Source organism: Phasianus colchicus, chromosome 2, assembly GCF_987193195.1.
Source record: "Phasianus colchicus chromosome 2, bPhaCol1.hap1.1, whole genome shotgun sequence".
NCBI lineage: Eukaryota > Metazoa > Chordata > Aves > Galliformes > Phasianidae > Phasianus > Phasianus colchicus.
In genome coordinates, this window is record NC_143437.1 from 35,672,620 (window position 1) to 35,692,672 (window position 20,053).

Sequence of the window (20,053 nt, forward strand, 5' to 3'; positions counted from 1 at the left end):
CACAGCTGAACACGGTGTAACTCAGCACTACTGGGCAGACTTTCTTTTCTGCAGCTGTAGTAGAAGCTGGTTGAGGACCGATACCCATGAAAAATTTAGCTCCTCTGTGTCTCCCCAGACTTGCTACAGACAGTGTTCAAAGATTTGCTGAGCACTAGTACATAAACAAGAAGGGCCAGCACGCTCATTCTTCATCTTAAAGAATAAAAATGTTTGCAGTACATGTGTATTTGTGATGTACAATTTGTTTCCATCTGCATATTGTAACTGATTCTTTCTTGGTTTAAATATCAATGATATCTAAAGCCCTATGTGTTTGTTACTTTGGGGCAGTTATTAAGAACAAAAAGACAGGGAGCCAAACTATTATCTGGTATATTTTAAATTAGAATTAATGTACTCCTTAATATATACCATGACGGCACCACTAACCAGTGTATAGTCCTGCAACCCAAGAGAAACGTTCACTGTTATATTAAAATATTATACCTACTGAGCAGTGTGTAATTTGATCAAGAAGAGTTGAAACGGATCAGAAACAAAGTACTTGTTTTGTAGCAGTACTTTGATTCAAAAAGCATTTATAATCCCTGTTATGCCAGATAGCCCCTGTAAAATTAAAAGCACTTGTCCTTGTAACGCTAGGTAAGAGACTCAGTGGCATGTTCACAAGCTGAGGCTTCTGCTTGTTTTTGTTGGAAGTTGCCACGTAGATGTAATCCCTGTAATAATGTTCATCCAGCTAGAGTATACAGAAAACAACTTCAAATGTAACCTTCAAATATAGCAATAGCAGGAGCTCTGCTAACTGTGACAGATAGGTATACTGCATGCTTTTCCCAGTGGGCTGTATGCTTTTTGTGCTTAATATCAAATGTTCCATTTTTAAGTCCAGGCATCTAATCTCAGGCTTTCTTACTGGTTGTGTAAAAGGCTGTCACCTTGACTGTACATTCCGGGGACAGGATTGGCATAAGAATTGCTGAAGAGAGGCCAGCCACATTTCCCATGGAGCCATTAGGAAATCTTTCTATCAGCAGGCTGAGTAACTCTGGTTGCTAACCTGTCCATGCTCCAACAAAGACACCCAGTGGGTTTTGTATCTACAACTTTGTCAAGCATCGTATTGCAAGCTACTGACTGCAGTGATAAAATGGTTCCCTCAGCTGATTCAGCCTGCCCTGGTTTTGGAAGTCATACTCATACTGCTGTGAGCTTTTGTGATCCTTCCCATATCACCCCTGGAGGAGAGCCACATTTACTGTGGTAAGCACCTGCTGTTTGAAGCCCTCAGAGGAGCTTAAGTTGCACTGTCTGAATCTCCATAGCTGTGTGGGAAAGTAACTTTGAGCAGGCAACAGGGGAAAAGAGAATTGGTTTCTGTAGGCACTGAGGAATAAAAGAGTTCAAGAAGATTGATTTCGGGATAACAATTAGAGGACAAAAGCAGAGGTCAGAGAAAAGGGCAAGCATGAAAGCTAGAGAATCAGATGATGACAGAGAAGGAAATTAAAAAAAATATAGCAAGCACTTTAATGATCTCGGTAGTGAATTTCAAAGGAGGAGAAGGACCAGACTTCCTTCAGTTTTGGGTCATTGCTGGAGGACTTCACTCAGATCCTCAGATGATGAATTTTCCATCTTGACATCTAACAAGTGATTGTGCAGGCTGACTGGCAAATGTTTTTTTTTTTTTTTCTCCATAGACTCATCTGCCATTGGGATTTTTCTGGCACCATTTTTTGAGTAGAAATTGAAATAGAAGTGATAAGACACAATAAAGCAGATCTCTGCTTTTCTCTCCTCCCTGCTCTTCCCACATCAGAAGTAATTTGGGTTCTGTGTGGGGAATATATAGATTCACAATAGTAAATAATGAATAGGATTGGGGAAAGGGAAAAACAGTCAGTCACACAGAGACAGGAAAAGAGAAATGAAAAGAACAGAACACGCTCTCTGGAGGAGAGTATTCTAAAAATAGAGGACATCAGAAAAAAAATAAATGAAGCAATATAGTTTGTTTTTGCATGACCAAAGCAGAACTAACAAGGTATATTTCTAAATGACTAAAGAAGCTTGTTAGAAGCCTTTGGCAAGACTAACTTTTTGTGAGTCAGTTTAGCATACTGAAAAGGTATAATAATATTCCCAAAAGGAGATTAAAATCTCTAGTTTTGCAGAAATTTGTTTTTTTTCAGCGTTTTGATCAGCTGCAAATTGTTGCCACATTGCATCAGAAGTTTATTAATTGTGAAGCTGCATAACTTATAAGTGCCTTCTAGTGGTATATTTAGCTCAAATGTAATTTGTAAAATCTTCATTTTGCTTAGCAAAAGTAGTGCTTATGACACGCTTGTGAAATGTTTTTATGTAAAGAGCTCAGAACAGTCCATAAAGTGCTCTAATACACACTGATCTGGATAAGCCATACTATTAAAAAGTTCTTTAGGCTTTGATACAGCTCAGTTTCAAAGTGGATGGTAAATATCAGTGAGTCTATGCATATGGGTATGTGTACATTTGCAGACAGAAAGGAAAAATAAAGGTACATACACAGAGGGCAAAAGAAAATGGTATAGAACATGGGCCTTAGTAATGGAGTTGTATCTGTTGAGTTACTGTGCCATATTCCAAAAATGCTAAGCACTGCTTCTAATAAACAAATGCTCGTTGGATGAAAAGTGCATTAAACTTCTAAAACCTCTTAGGAGATGCCTGCATCTCCCTCACTGGCAGCTGTGTCGTCAAAGACTAAGCCAATGGGGGATCAAGAAACTAATGAGAAAGTCTTTTGATGGAAGTGACAGAGCTGAACATCCATGTCGACAAAAGCCTGAGGCAGATGCCTGCCTGAGTGCACAGAATGCATCTACTTCAAAAACAAGGCATGGAGTGATCAAGCTAAATCATAAATTACTTCAAAACTGGCCTTTGTTACCAACATTTTTAGTTGACTCCTTTCTCCTTCTCTCCTCCCTTTCACCATGTATTGTGTTTATTTAGATGGAGGATTCACATCAGTGAATAGTTTCACCATGTTTAAAAATAAGTTGTATCATGAAGGGAATGGCAACTTTTTTAGCTTGTCTAACAGGCTAACATCTTCCCTACTTGTAATGTTGAAGATCTCAAATACTAAGTAACAGTATATATATAAAAAATCCTACTATATATAATTAGAGGGTGAAGAATGCTTAGATAGGAGCTTGAAGAGAGCTGGGAATCCAGACTTTTGAGGGTGTGAGTCATGTGTTCACTGGTTATGCTAAGAAAATATAGAGGAATACTAAACTACAGCTGTAGGATAATGAGTGACATTTCATATCAAAATCATGTAGGTCACTGTTTTGCATTTTTTATTAGCTATCTGCTTGTTCTTCCATACAACTCGGCAAGGGTGCTCTTTGCCAAGGTTGATTGTACCAAACACTCTGCTGTGCTCATCATTTTGCCTCATGAACAGTAATTCCCCAGGGAAACCTTTTTTTCAATCACCTCCTTTCTTGTATGAACATGTGGCTTGAATACTGAACATCCTTTCTTGTCCAGTTACCTTTATTCCTGTCCTGATTAGAAATTCAGGCAAATTTCAAAGTCATTAAATTGTTTTCAAATAAGAAGCTAAACACTGAGCATTGTTCAAGGTCCGTGGTTTCCTTCAGCAATGTCCTTTACCTGACAGTGAAGTGAGGTATTCCACAGACAGGGCTTCTCTGAGAGCTGTTACACAGAGGAAGAGAAGGGCTTCACTTCATGATGGGCCAGGGTTGAAGATACCCATTTGTCATACTGCAACATGTATTTTTAAAGTACTGAGGAGGTCCAGATAGTGTTTTCTTGCACTCTGTAATTCCTGCCTTCAGACTGCTCCGTTATTTGGAATATAAATACCACTGTATCACCAGGAAGCATATCAAACATTGCAGTGGGGCTTAGTCTGACAGTAATGATGTCCTTTATTTTATATAATCTTCGAAAGTGAATTGTGTAGTTCTTCAGAATTCCTCTTCTGAGAATGTGGCTTCAGTTTCTTGCTTTCAGGCTACATAATCAATTGCACTTTATAGTTTCACAGGGATGAGAGGAGGATGTAATTGAATAAGTAAGTCAGAGTAAGATTTGTGCCCGTGGCATGTACTACGAGTAGAATTACATGGTTATAGTAACAATGGACCTGTGCAGGGGGTTTCACCAGTGCTCATCCTGCCTGCCCTTTTGGCCAGCTGCAAACATCTGACTGCATCTGGCAGGCGAGAGGAGCACATCAGAAGAAGGGAAAGACAAAAGCTCAAGAAGAGGACTCCAGGACAAGACTGTCACTGATTTTCTGTTCTTGTGTCTTCTTCAGGAGCTCCTCCAATTTATGTTTGCATGAGTTTACTTCAAATTCCAATCCCAAAGGAAGGAAATTTAGTAACAGCATTCATGAAGAAAGAGCTTCACTGTGCTGAACATCTTTTGATTTCTCTCTAAATTTAGCTCTCTTGAACCCTGTGAACCAGCAGGCATGAAAGCCACCCAGCAGCAGGGTAAGGGCGTTGACAATATCAGCGCATATGAAAATCTGTCTTCTCCTCCTTTAATCCTGCCTCCTTTTTTCTTTCACGATTCAGTGTCAGGGAATCAAAATGCCAAGCAGAATATTCAGTAGCTAATAGGTGGAAGGATCAGCAAAATAAAATAAGTAGGATCAGTGGGAGCCAGCTAACCTTATTCTGTAAGGAAATATGTGAGTGGATGTATTAGTAGACAAAACAATGTTTGGTTTTGGATTAGGTGTACTGCCCTGAACTCACAGCAGTTATTTAGGTGGAAAACAGCATAGGATTTAAAAAAAATGCCAGTGACAGCAGGATGATTTTGTTTTCCCCAGGGCAAACCTGAAACTTTGCATGTGCCTGCATATATATAATTCCCTTTTTGTGACTGGGAAAGCGGCCAAATGAAAATGTTTTCATGGCAAGTGTAATTAAAAAAATTGCTTACTACCTGAGCAAGTCTCACCAGATGCCACTGAGTACCAATGAATATCAATCAAGAAAATACTTGCTCACATAAAATCATAAATTAACTAGCTAATTCTATTGGATACATGTCGTCCTTGATCAAAATAATACACTCCTCAGTGGGAGTCAGCCACACAAAAATTATGATTGCACTATGTAACCTGGGGATCCATCCTAGGAGACAAAGAAAAAGTCAATAGTCTCATGAATCTCCTTTTGAAGTACATACATATTTCAAATATAAAATTGAAAGAATTAAGCAATGAAACTATGGAGGTCTGAAAGAGAAAAGGATAGCTGCTGTTTGTTCCCCTGGATAGAAATCTCTACTTCTGTTGGCCCAGAAAGACTGTTTGCTTTCAAACATGCTTTTCAGTGGGGTGCTGTTTGATGAAGAAGGGACACTATCACAAATTATTATAAAACCAGTCTAAGACTATTGAACCCCTCTGTTTTTCCCTTACAGTACAATTACAGATTTTTTTTTTTCAAATAGAAGGCTACAGAGCTGAGAAGGAGGAAAGCCAGGCAGGAGTAGAGGGAAGGATTTGGCACAGCATCAAGCTTAGGACATCCAGATTTATCATTGTGCCACAGGAAGTTAAACCACAAGAGTTCACAGCTTCTAACTTGAGAGATGAAGAATACCCTCTTTGTAAGAGTCTAAATGTTAGCATTTCTATACAGCAGTGCAGTGTAGAAGCATCCAAATTACCACAAGGACTAAGTGTAGTTAAGCCATATGTTTGTGGGCTTATCTGCATCTGGCCTCCTAAATCAGCCAAGACAGAAGGCCACAGTGTATAAAGACTAGCCTTAGTCTCTGAAACGGCTTGTGATCTCTAGAAATTATGCATATTGGGATACAAAGGAGGTGCCCAATGAGTGGCTTTGGGAGACTACTTAAATGCTTCCCAGGATTACTTGAAAGGACTGAGAAGCCATTGTAGGCACTTCAACACAGAAGCAAACCTGCCTAGAAATGCCACAGGGCAGCAGCACCCTGCTGCTGACAACACATCAATAGGAATGATGCTGTGGACACACTGCTGGGGAGATGGTTTTAATCTTAAGCAGAAGGAAGAAGCAGCTTGTACTAGGCCACTATTCTAGCTAACCTCTAGTAAGTGAGGTTCTCTTGCTGGGGATGGAGAGTGAGTCCTGAGCTCATGGACAAGGTTACACAGGTCAGGGATCATGTGCCTCCTGAGCTGCCTGGTATGTCAGAGAAGTCTGACTATTCTTTCTGGGGAAGGGAAGCACTTTCATTCTGAGCAGAATTTGAACCTACAGCAAAGAACCTTGCCATGGTTAATAAAACAATAGTATGAAGGATGCGAAGAGATAGCCTGAATATTATCTGCAAGAAACTTCCTTGAGTCACTCTAAACACATCTTTCTGTAAGCTATTAAGCATTAAAGAAGTATATGCCCCTCACCACTCTGGATCTAGAAAATAGGAATCAATGAAAGGAATTTTCACCTTATATGACTGCCATTTATACACTATTGGTTTGAAAACCATTACACCTGATTCTAACTTACATGTGAGAACTTTTACACAGCATGAAGGGGCCTTTAAGGATACAATTTACATTCAAGGACCTTCTATATTGCCAAAGTACCTAGCAGAGCAATGATATACAACCTCCATGAAAGTGGAGATTGGTCACAGGCACCCCAAAATGGACATCATTTGGCAGATCTGAATTCAGTTGGTGCTGAGGGAGGGAACAAGACTTGGGCAGCCAGGGATGACAAGAACAAGTGCTGTATAAAACCACGTCCATATATCCTTTGGCTATATCCTTTGCACATACTCTTCTTTTTTTCCTCTTTCCTCCTCTGTTCCTGCATCTGTTGCAGCAAGGATCTCTGCTCTAAGTAACAGAAAAAGATAGAGGAAAATGATTTCATCATGATTTCATGTGATTTCCCTGGGTAGGTAAAAATAAAGTTGTTAGACAGGTGACCATGCATGAATGTCACAGAAGCGACAGCACCAACTTCTCTGTGCTTCTCCTATGTATGTAGAGCTAAAAATAGCTGATACAATGTTGGCCTAAGATTTTATCTGTCTATATCAGTGTTCTCTCAATGACAGTGAAACCACCTGGCAACACTTATGCAAATACCAGATCAGGATCTGGCCTGGAAGACATTATATCAAGAATAGCTAGAAATAACAGGGAGTTTTTCCATAAAAACTTATGAGAAGGTTTCACTGGGGAGAGCAGGAGACTGATTGGGTATGGCTCAGAGGGCTCAGGATGAGACTAGGTACCAGGAGGAGACAAAGTGCAATTGATGTCCCACGCGGAGAATGTGCACATCCCCTTTTTCCCTCCTGTATGAAAGAGCTAAGTTTTCCTTTTCCTTTTTCTTTTCCTTTTCCTTTTCCTTTTCCTTTTCCTTTTCCTTTTTCTTTTTCTTTTCCTTTTCCTTTTTCTTTTCCTTTTCCTTTTCCTTTTCCTTTTCCTTTTCCTTTTTCTTTTCCTTTTCCTTTTTCTTTTTCTTTTTCTTTTTCTTTTTCTTTTTCTTTTTCTTTTTCTTTTTCTTTTTCTTTTTCTTTTTCTTTTTCTTTTTCTTTTTCTTTTTTTTCTTTTTCTTTTTCTTTTTCTTTTTCTTTTTTTTCTTCTTCTTTTTCTTTTTCTTTTTCTTTTTCTTTTTCTTTTTCTTTTTCTTTTTCTTTTTCTTTTTCTTTTTCTTTTTCTTTTTCTTTTTCTTTTTCTTTTTCTTTTTCTTTTTCTTTTTCTTTTTTTTTTCCTTTCCCTTCCCCTTTCCCTATTCCCTTTCCTTCCCCCCCCCCCCCCCGAGATAACACTAATGCTCACTGTCACTGTCTCATCTGCCTTTCTTCCTTCTTCTGCTCTCAAGAATCCAAATATATGTCCAGTCATATATTTTCTTTTGTTTTCCTATAGGATCAAAATCTCTGTATTTTTCACAAAGCTGAACTTAACACTCCAGCCAGTACTAGTGAGAAAAAAAATGTGATGATTGAGAGTAACTGTGTAAAATTATTTTTCAAAGTACTTCAGTAGTGTAAGAGCTAAGGAAGGCAATAAAAACAGCTCATAGTTTTTATTTTGTTTTTTTGTCAAGAAAGAAAGAGCTCCTCTCTGATCAGAACCACATCTCTGTACCCTTTTTGTCCTCAGAATTGTTTCTCAAAAGGCTGGGAGAAGACCTAGCCCAAGCACGCTTTCAAACAGGAGTTAGCAGAAGTGTCTAATAGATGTATCATGTAAAAACACTTTGTGATTGCTGTTGCTTTTCAAGCCCACAGTCATGAGTAATCCCTCATTTCCTTCCTTCTTTCTTCCACAGGATATTACAAGGAAGACCAGATTGCCAAGAGAGCAAACGAAGGGATGGCACCAAAAGCAGCTGCCGAGTTTGGATTCCTCAGATAGGAACAGACTGATCAGCAGCAAAGCCCAAAGAAATATTTGGCTTTGAGTCATTTTCTTTAGCACCATGGGGAACAGAAAATGGAGGAGGGAGAGCAGTGGCAGAGAGCTGCAGATGATTCTGCTGCCAGTTTAATTTTTTTATACAGAGCAATTTAATTGTGAAGTAGAAGTTTTTCATGTACATTACATAAGGAAGTTCCCAATGATAAGCACATATCAGGTATTTATTAAAATCCTGAAGGACATCACATTAGGAATACTGGTACCTCAAAGACAAGAGCATCTTTTACAATTTAAATTTACAGATATCTAAAAAGGAGAATTATTCCTATGCTAGATGAAAGCGGGGCCATGCAAAGACTTGATCAGCCTATTTGTAACAGAAATATGAGTGCGTAGTTCAAGACAAGACTTCCTAATTTACATGGGCGACCTTCAACTCTATGATTTGTTCATTCCTTTCAGTTTTTATCTTTGATGTCTGGTTTGCATTTTCTAAAGAGATTCAGTAGATTAGTGTCACTGTTTGAGGTCTGAATAGCCTTGTAAAGAGTTAAAAACAGACAGAAGAGATGCTTTCAATGATCTTTTTAACAGCCATATAACTTGTTTCAATGCTTGTATGACACTAAGCGTGTGTACCGGCAACTTTCCAGTTTTTGCAAGATCTGGCAGATAGAAAAAGCTCCTTAATAAAATAGCAACATATTTTTCTTTCAGATTTGCGGTTTCTAAATGTCACTCTTTTCTTGCTGATTTATAAAGACATTTTCATAGCAGACCCAACCAGAGCAATACATACACATGAAATATTCTGTACTTCAAAAGTAATGTCTTTTCCCTTGACAAAATCAAAAATTGTGGTGAAACACTGAAAATTATGTCTGCTTTACACAGTTTTATTAAATAAATCAGATGGTTGGATCTTTCTGAAAGAGAAGTCTTCTAATTCTATGCATTAAGTGGCACAGTGCACCGAAGAGAAAGGATGCTAATTTACACACACTCAAAACCATACATTTAATTTCTGTAAAAGATTGTCTTCTAACTGTGTAATTCAATAAATTTGAGTAAATAATGTACCTGTGCTACTTACTGAAAGGTACATTTCAGAATTACTTCCTGATATGTAACTTGAACAGTTCAATACCTCAAGAAATTGCATGAAGTGAAGAAAAATCTAGTAAAAATTGTACTGTAAATAAGATTTTAATTGAAGAGAGCCAGGAAAGACAATCAAACAGCAGTGCTGTTTCTCCTGAAGACAGAGACAGTATTCAGTGGCCACCCTTGGAGAATTCACTACCTGGGGGACAAAAGTGAAAATTTAGAAAAACACAACATTTTCTCTTTATTCAGAACAGAAGCAGACTCTCATTTTGGTACAAACTTCAGGGAGTTCTGGAGTTATCCCATGCTCCTGGGCTGCAGGTGAGAAATCTCCAGAGCTGTATGAGTCACTGTGGTCAGTCATGCAATTTGCACTGGGCTCTGTTATAAATAACTCCTACTGGCACCTAAAATAGCTGCCAGTGATGCTCAGCAGATTTGCAGGTTTCATAATTTTTAAGGTCCTAACTGGGCCAATAGCTTCACCTGTGCCTCAGCAGACACCAACACTATCTATTTTTCCAGATGGAAGAATGCTACTGTTGCATCACCCATCACCCACTTGCCTTGCCAGCCTGCTTTGTAGTTTCTGGCTTCCAGTGACTGGGAAGTTTGGTTTGTTGCAGTTAGCTTTCTAATGCCTCTTGTTTTTTCATATGTGGAAAACAAAACAAACAATAAAAGAATAATCTTTGTTGCAGGTGTAAAGATTAAGCTGTGAGAATTGCAGTGTCATCTGAACTTTGCTTCCTTGAAATGCGTGCCTAAAAAGGCTCCCTGAGCCTCTGATTTATGGAAGAGTGTTAAACATTTGGGAAGCTCTGGCATGTGTTGGAGGGAGACATTTCCTGGAACGTCAGATTGTGGCTGAATATGTTCTAAAGAAGAATTCTTTGTACAACCACACTGCTCTCACTCACAACTTATGGGGAGAGCATCACAGAAGAATAGTCCTTTATGGAAAACTCTCAAGCTCTGTAAATACATATTTTTATCCATCCATAAAACAAAACAAAACAGGCGAGAAGCCAGCTATTTAAAATGTTTGGTCACCTGCAGACCGTGCTTGGAAATCATCTTTATGTAGGGGGCACACTAGGCTGTAGCTTGAGTTGACCTTTAGCTAGTTAAAAAGAATTCTTTGTGTAAAGCTTTTGTTTTTCCTGTCAGGCAAAGCTGATCCTGTATTGAAGAACAGATTTGAACTTTTCAAAGAATCACGTTGAAATGATATTGGAATTGCTCCAGTGGCTCAGTTTCTCGCATTGTTAGAGCATCAGCTATTTGTCTTAATATTAATTATTTAACATTTAATAATATCATTTGTCTTAATTGAGCAGTGTGTGCTCATTTTCTGCAGATCAGCCTTGAATGGAAGCAGAGAAAATGACCACCGGCACCTCTGTAAGCTAGAACTGTGTCCTACAAACATCTGCTATTCTACAGAATGTCTATTGGCAAAGGATGAGCATATGAAGCTTTCACAGAGTGAATGTACAGTCAATGAGCAAACTATTTAGATTAAATTTAATTACAGTATATTAAACAGCTTTGCAAGGCCAAATACATACATATTTTTTACAAGTATTACACATTTTAGACAATTCACAGGACTGAATTCTGTGGGTGGTACTGAAGTTTCTCAATAATCTGAATTAAAGGAAGGAGAATGACTGCAAGGAGGGCCAAAGACGGTTAATTTAGATGCAGAGCTTGGCCTCAGTACAGAGTTGAATTCAAAGATGTAAACAGAGTAATTGCCAGCGTGAAATAGAAATATATGTAACAGTTGGATATGATAATTTAAGATGTAATTTTGGATAATAAGGGTGTTTTCAGAGAGCAGAATAGCAATGAATGTCTTTCCACTTTGGTGCACCACAATGCTATTATTATTTCCTGCAGTGTTTTAATGAAGTTCAACTGCATTATCTACAATAACTATTTCTGTGTCTTTGATCAAATTCATAAACAGACAATAAGAAAATAAAATTACAGGAAATAATGGAGAACACGGCAAAAAAGAAAATATGTTTTTTTTTTACTATGACTAAGGATACTTCACAGTGGGTAAAATGAAAATAAAGTGAAAATAAGGACTTAGTAAAACTTTCCTTCAGAGGTACTTGCCGAAAAATTCATCTTCTAAATGGCTGTTGAAGAAGTGGTGTGGGCAGTGGGTCTTTCATGGCATAGTTACTTTGTCTCTGTATTCTGGTTAGCTGTAATTGTGATGCTGTAATCATACTTATGGAAGTAACCACACTAAGCGTGACTTTTCACACAGGAACTCCTGCTGGTGGTGTGGCTGACTGGTAGCACCAGTATAGACATGACTACCATCTCCCCCCCCCCAATCACAAATGTGAGTTAATTGCTAGTAAAAAGCTGCTTAGCCCCCAATCCCTGCAAGAGATTATTTATTGCCTGTGTGGATTTAATTAGGGCATCCAAATTGGAAGCTCTGAAACTTCTAAAAGATGTGAATAAGATGCAGGTCTATGAAGAACTGAAAACTTGTCATTGAATTAAAGGAAAGATAGCTCCAAAGGTTATCAGAAGCAGATTGGATCAGGTGCTTCTGTTTTATGCTTTTCTCGTGACAAATGGCCAGACCAGGGGGGACAGTCTTCCATACAGGGAAAGAAACCTCAGAAAATGTGAAGGAAAAACGGACTGAGATTTCAGACTGATGATTTGCAGAATTAATCTGTCTACAAATTATTTTATTTTATTTTTTTAATAGAAGAAAATCTAGAGACACTGTCTTCATTCTGCCTAATTCTCACAGTGACAGACTTTCATCTGGAAGGACTATTGCCTTTCATCTAGACTTGATTTATTGTGCTCCCAGCTACCAGGAGAGAGGAAGTTCCCCTTCCCACTGAGGCACAGCAGAAACATCCTGAAAAAGCTCCAATGTAATTGCCAAATTCTGCCCTTAATTACCCTTCTGTGCTTGCACTGATTTCCACAGGGATCAGAAAGCCTGAGTTTCCAATGCTGAAATGTCCACACAGGTTTCTCTTCAATTAAATGGAATGTATACCCATGGATTTTTCAAAGATTAAAACATTTTCAGTCACTTCAGGCTACAGTACCATTAGCAAGTAGTGCAGAATAACATGAATGGAGCAGTAGGCTGCAGCAGCTGAGGACGAGGCCCAGAGAACATCTGGGAGGTTGCTGCAGAGTAGCTTTGGCCTTGCCCTGCTTTATGGCATTAATGAAGCCATGGAAACTGCCATCCCAAATGGGAGAGATGGGCACTGGAAAAGGAGGGATGGGGAAAGAAGAAAGGAAGACAGAGGCAAGCCCTTTGGAAGAGTTCATCCATGCAGGGATGGTATCAGAGCAGAAAGAAAGGAACAGATAGTGGTGAGGGGATGCCTCTGTTGGAGAAACAAGAGCTGTTCTCTTGGAGGACTGGCAGCAATGTGGAGGTGCAGATGCCTTTGCACAGTGCAGGGAGGATTCGGGGTTAATAGAGGATGACTCAGTCTGGTTAAAGAGTGCTGTACAGGTTGATGCTTATACCACACGTGCCAGTTGCAGCAGAAATGCTAAGTCATGGCTTGATCCAGTGATTGAGCACCTGGTAGAAGGCAGAGCCAACCCAGGGGAGCTCAGGTGCATGCAGTTTACCTGAGTAACCAGAAGGGGTGGAGCCAGGATCCATCCCTTCCCAGACCTTATTAGGGGTTAGCAGTGGAGGTAGGGGTATCTCCTTAGAGTTCTCTATGTGCCTGGGGCCTTCTGAAGGTAAGCAGAGTCCTTCTGTCCTTCCATACAGCTGTTGCATTTGATCAAGTCCTCACTGAGAACAGGCATTATTTATTGCAGGAATCTTATTATATGTATCTGGGAAACAATTGTCTGTACTATATATTCAAAAGCCTTCAAATTAAGACTACTTTCTGTCTTATATGATTTACTGTTAATGATGACCTAGATGGGACAGCTGCTAGATACCAACTTCTGTGTCATCTGGTCTCACAGAAGACAAAAATCCCACATTTCCTTTGAAAGCAGCTCTTCTATGTGGTATCATAGGACCTACCTAAACTTTCAAGGTTGAAGCACATCTTCTACTTTCTATGTGTGTTTTTAAAACTACTTTGCGGTAGTCTGCCATTAGATTAACATCCACATTGCTGCTCTAAATATGAGCCACAGGGCTCTTGTGCAGTATTCTGACCCTTTTTTCTATAACAGATATGATCTTCATATTCACTTGCCAAACATACATAAGATTACATGTTCTCATGAATTTATTTGACTTTTAAGATGCTGAACCATATGTGTGTTCAGTGACTAATGTGGCATGATTCCTTTGTAAACAGTTTTCATTTGGCCTGCAGCCGAATGAATTAATTCTAGCACCTTGGCTTGACAGGAAGATGTAACTGTATTAATTTCTCAGTTTTTGCAAGTATGCTTTTATTTAGGTCCAAATAATGCTCAAATTCTAAGGAGCTCAGTGCTCACCTGAGACCTCCTCTGTCATCCTGCGGATTAATTCTAGGCAAATGTCAGCTACTAATCAACACTAGGGATCAGACTAGTTGTAGTTATTTCAAACTGCTGAATTAATGTGGTGCTAGCCTTGATGAATTGCAATGAAAATGCATTTTATATGGTACTCTAAATTGTGTAATGCCTCTGTAACAGGAGTTCACTTCTTTTTCTTCAGAGGTGTAATCAATGCCAAAACTCTGGAAAAAAGTATGTAAGTGCGAAATGAAGAGACTAGCTAGGCTTTTGATAGCTTTTGCCCCATCTCTTGTAATACTGTCTCATAAGTGAGATGTGGGTTACCTTCAGGAGAGAAGGCAGCCAAGCTCCAGGCACTCAGTATGCTTGAATTAAACTGGCCTAATAATTTGTCTGAGTCTACCTAGTTTTTAATTGCCTAGCCAGCCAAAATCATTCTCTGATCAAACAGATCTGTTGTGTCAGCTTTGATTTTTCTTTCTGGTTTTTCTCACCTATCAATCTGCTGTCAGCTGCTAACTGTCATCTGTGAAATGCTAATGAAATATATTGTGGCTGTGCTTTACTGGACCAGTCTGATAGCATCCTTTCTGGAAAAAAAAAAGAGCAAGCAGGCACACACAAGCCTGGAAAGAACTAAGGCAGTGATTGATACATGGTGCTGTACAGGGAAGGGCACAATCATGAATGACTATGGGGACGCTGCTGGTGACGCTCCTGTAGTTAAGAACCTAGGAGTAAGCCCAATAGATGGGACCAAGTGCTCTCCGAAACCAGCATCCTTCTCCAGATCTGGCTGGTAAAAGATGCAGAGGAAAACTAGAGAAGCACAGAAAAGATTTGTCCGGAAATACAATGTTAGTTTGCTATGTCTTGCAGCAAAGTGAATTCTTGAAATCTTTGGAGATGTTTTTGTGTTCAGGATCCCGTGGCAAACTGTTCTTCTATGTGTTTGTCCACCTGTTTTCATAGCCATGTAACTTAGTATTCTCAGCATCCAGAATTAGGAGACCGTTTATTCACCATTTCTGCTCTTAACAGATCTGCAAAGGATCTGTTCTCTTTTGGGGAGAGCCAAGTACTTTCCCCTTCAAGCCTTCAGAAGATGTAAAAATGATTCTGAGTCTAATGAAGTTCAGAAATCCTTTGTGTGAGCTTTGACAATACGTAATGATGGAAACAGGCTAGTGTCAGTTACTTCTCACTGCACAATCATTTGGTCTTTGCATTAGTCTTCTCTTCTGACACATAGTTCTAAGCTTTCTAACCTTCCCAGATCTGAATTAGAAATATAATGAAAATATAATGAAACTTTGCTCGGAGCCACATTTATTTTCCTACTTCTCATTTTGCATATGCATTCATGCCTGCTATCACAACTAAAAAGCAATTGAAATTCCTTACTTTAAAAAGACAGCAGTGGCAGTCATCATCAATTTCACCAAGAGGCAAAACTGGCTGTATTGTATGAGACAGGGGATATAGCTGCCACTGACTAGTTTTCAGATCAGCCAACAAAGCTACTAATCACAGTCTGGTAATAAAGAGGGAATAGCTTACCCCTTACTAAGGATAAAGGCTTACTGGAAAACGCCCAAAGGAGGCAGTCTCCAAGTAAAGATGCTTTCCCTTCAGCTGCCAGCCCTAAAATGAGGTTAGGTGGACTCTGTCCACTCCTTCTGGTCCCACATGTGAATCGCTGACACCTGTGCTCTGAGGGCTGGCTATGTGCCCCTAGCACGTGCTCTGTCATTTACCTGGACTTGAGCAAGGCTTCTGACATGGTCCCCCAACACATCCTTATCTCCAAATTGGAGGGATGTAGAATTAATGGGTGGACCACTCGATGGATAAGAAATTGGTTAAAAGGCCACAGGCAGAGGGTGGTCATCAATGGCTCCATGTCCAGGTGGAGGCTGGTAACAAGTGGCGTCCCCCAGGGGTCTGTCTTGGGACCAGTGCTCTTTAACATCTTTATCAATAGCATCAATGACAGAATTGAGTGCACCCTCAGCAAGTTTGCTGACGACACCAAGCTGAGTGGTGCGGTCGACACAACGGAAGGAAGGGATGCCATTCATAGGGAACTCAAGGGCCTCAACAGGCTTGAAAGGTGGGGCCAGGTGAACCTAATGAGGTTCAACACAGCAAAGTGCAAGGTTTTGCACTTGGGCCAGAGGAATCCCAGCCATCTATACAGACTGGAAGGAGTGGTCCTTCAGAGCAGCCCTGCAGAGAAGGACCTGGGGGTCCCGATGGATGAAAAGCTTAACACGAGCCAGCAGTGTGCTCTTGCAGCTCAAAAAGCAAATGGTATCCTGGACTCCATCAGAAGAGGGGTGGCCAGAAGGGACAAGGAGGTGATTATCCCTCTCTACTTTGTTCTTGTGAGGCCCCATTTGGAGTACTGTGTCCAGGTCTGGACACCTCCAGTACAAGTACTTCTTGTACTGGAGCCCCCAGTACAACAAAGACAGAGCTGGTGGAAAGGGTCCAGAGGAGGGCCACAAAGATGATCAGGAGACTGGAGCACCTCCCCTATGAAGACAGGGAGGTGGGAGCTGTGCTTGTTCAGCCTGCAGAAAAGAAGGCTGCAGGGTGACCTCCTTGCAGCCTTTCAGTACCTAAAGGGAGCCTACAAACAGGAGGGGAATCAACTCTTTGAAAGGGTTGATAACTGCAGGACAAGAGGAAATGGTTTTAAGTTGAGGGAGGGAAGATTTAGGTTGGATGTCAGGGGGAAGTTCTTTACTATGAGAGTGGTGAGGTGCTGGAACAGCTGCCCAGAGAGGTTGTGGATGCCCCGTCCCTGGAAGTGTTCAAGGCCAGACTGGATGGGACCCTGGGCATCCTGGTCTAGTATTAAATGGGGAGGTTGGAGATTCATGATCCTTGAGGTCCCTTCCAACCCTGGCCATTCTGTGTAATTCAGTCACTGGTTCAGGCTGTGAACTAATTATTCCCATACATGAGCCCTAAGAAAATGTCCTGCTAAAGGGCCTGAAGTGGCCCAGTAACTCAAGAGGAGGGCCCTTTTTATATCTTTAACAAATGCTCATCCAGTTAGGCTGGGCATGAAGTCCCTGAATATGCTGCTGTAATGCTATAGCTGTAGAGATATATATTAAGATACATATATGGTAATAGGTGTAACTATCATAGCATATCTCAAGGCAACATCTGGTTGCTTTAAGCATTATGGTAGGCTTTATTTTGGGTATGTCGTTGGAAATTTGCACTGTGCATTCACACTGCTTCCAGCACAAAGCATACACTTGTTCTGGTAGCCTAGGAAGCTGAAGCAAATTTAGAGTTCCCTGTAACTGTCCTTGTACAGTACATGAGTCTGGATTTCATTTTGGTAGTCTGCATTTTTCTAGTGACACCTTTGGGGAAAAGACTGATGCAAAAGAATAGTTTTACCTGTATCTGAAGACAGAATGAACATTCTTCAGAGAAAAGGGCAGCTATTAATTTTTGCTTGGATAACAGCATAGTGTACAGGATGTTTTATGAATGTGCATATCTCACATCTGAAGTGCTGTCTCGCATCTGAGGCAATAGCAGCTACTTATGCCAGCTGCAGAGATGTCTGTGGTTTCATTTCCCTAATACATTTTCAATAACTACTTCCAATACAATCTAAGCAGGCTGCTAATAATAAAATTTTATTTACTTGCAGTATCAACTACCTTGTAATTTTTTAAAATGTTTATTCTTTATTGTCTAGCTTTTTACTATGAGTGCTGTTAACCTACACTTATATCTTGATTTAACTTCAGCACTGGTCCACTCTTTCACATAAATACAATGCTAGAATGCATTTGGAAACTTAACACATCTCACAGAAAACTTATGTTCACCTTTTTTGCATGTATATTTTTTAAACATAATGTCTTTAGGCATTTATGATTTACTAACAATCAGGTTTACAACCATTGCAAACACGACTGCAATCACTTTCTGGCAGTGTGTTAGGAACGGATCAGGAGACATGTTATGGCTAGAATTAGCCATTTGGATGGATAAAGCAACCAAAAGCAGCAGAGGAAAATAGCACAGCAAGCCAAAGTCATTTGCTAATGATTAGTGGCAGAAGCCAGATCATAGTCAAGGTCTTGTGGGCCTCACTTTTGTCCTTGTTTTTTGATCACTTTGCTCCATCCTGCACGTGTAAATTTTGGCACTAGATGTACCATATTTCTTTGCAGTGAGAAAATAACATTTGGTTTGCTTCCAGCAACAAACTTTCTTATACTTAATCAAACAGTTTATTAGAGCATGAAGGAAAATTGGTCACGGCTTCAGTTCCTGTGCTGCCTGAATTAACAAGCTGGCTGTTGCCAGCACTAAACTTGGAAGTGCTAATGGTAATTAAAAACTATTTTCACATAGATCTCACAGTTTTAAGGTGGAGAAGTACTTGATACTCATGTGAATTTCCAGACTATGTATTTAAAAAGAAAGTATTAAAAGAAGTGCTACTTTCTATGAGATGATGTTATCGGTGGGAAAGAGATAATTAATGAATTATTAATGCCATGTATGATGTGGCATTTGTTCACCTTTAGTGTGTTCATGACTGTATGATCTCTAAAATCTCTTAAAAGAAGTTTGAAACTATAACTTACAAATACTGCTATTTTTTTTTGTTAACTTTTTTGTTGTTGTGTTCTTGTATTTTGCTGTATTCAGCAAAATAGTCTAGCTTTTTACTATGAGTGCTGTTAACCTACACTTATATCTTGATTTAACTTCCGCGCTAGTTCACTCTTTCATATAAGTACAATGCTAGAATGCATTTGGAAACTTAACACATCTCACAGAAAACTTATATTCACCTTTTTTGCATCTGTATTTTTTAAATTCAGCAAAATACAGAAAAAAATAGTGCTAATATTGAAACGGACAGGCTATCTGTAGCTTCACTCTTGGTTGGCAGAAGTCCATGTGGCTCATTCAGTCAAGTTTCTCTCAGCTGCATTTAGGTAAAATGCCTCATATTAACAAAGTACTCTTACCTCAAGCTGAAGTGGCACTGTGTTCCGGAAGGTAAATCTTCTTAATTATTCAACATATTCACACTATACAGTGAGGGGAAATAAGAGAAGGATAATCATACATTGTTTTCCACTTCATTTTCTAAGCCTGCTTCCTAGCTAATTCAATCTACTGGATCAGTAGGAGGGACAAGAGAGAGACCGAAAAAATGTTGACTGTCAGATCAACAGGGAATTTGAATTAATGTTCTTTAGCACAGAATGGAAGCATATGGGCCGCAGGATGCAGCTCTCCTTGGAAAATTACTACCAAAACAGTACCATCTCTATTAACACAGCTGCTAGCTTGTGAAGCAGAAATCAGTTCTTACTTGCATTAACCTTCAAGAAGCATTTTCAGAGTTACTCTATGCTAATATCCTGTCTCTTGCTTCACTCCAACATTGCCTACTAAAACTCTATTCCAAATCACACCTGCACAGCTTTGTAAGGGTTACTGCAGGATGTAACATCCTATGGAGTCTTCCTATGGTAACATGAAAGAATCAAAGTTTATGTTCACCCAGCCTGATAACTGTTACCAAATCTAACTTTTCTCATGTGAAAGAGGAAAGCACACTTTGATAGAATATCTTTCACATAAATATTGTCTGTTCCCTGCTACAAGCATACTGCTCAATTTGCCTGCATGTCAGCTGATTTCCAAGGCAGAAGTTCTGTCCTCCTACATAATCAGATACAGACATTTCCTTTAGATACTACTTCCACAGATGGTCTAGTTTGCTTCCCCACTATTTTTCCCCAGGAAATAGCAAGGCTTTCTTATCTCTCATTTCTTCACCCTGCAAGCTCTGAAATAAATGTTTTATCTGAAAAGAATGTTAAAGATTCAAACTTTAACTTCAGCATTTTATTCTTGGAGCTTAAGCATAATCTATGTACTAAGTAGGACTACCTCCAATGTGCAACCTCTTGTTTCTGTGGAAGTCCAGCTCAGCGTGTGCCAGAAAGGAGGTCTGTCATTAAG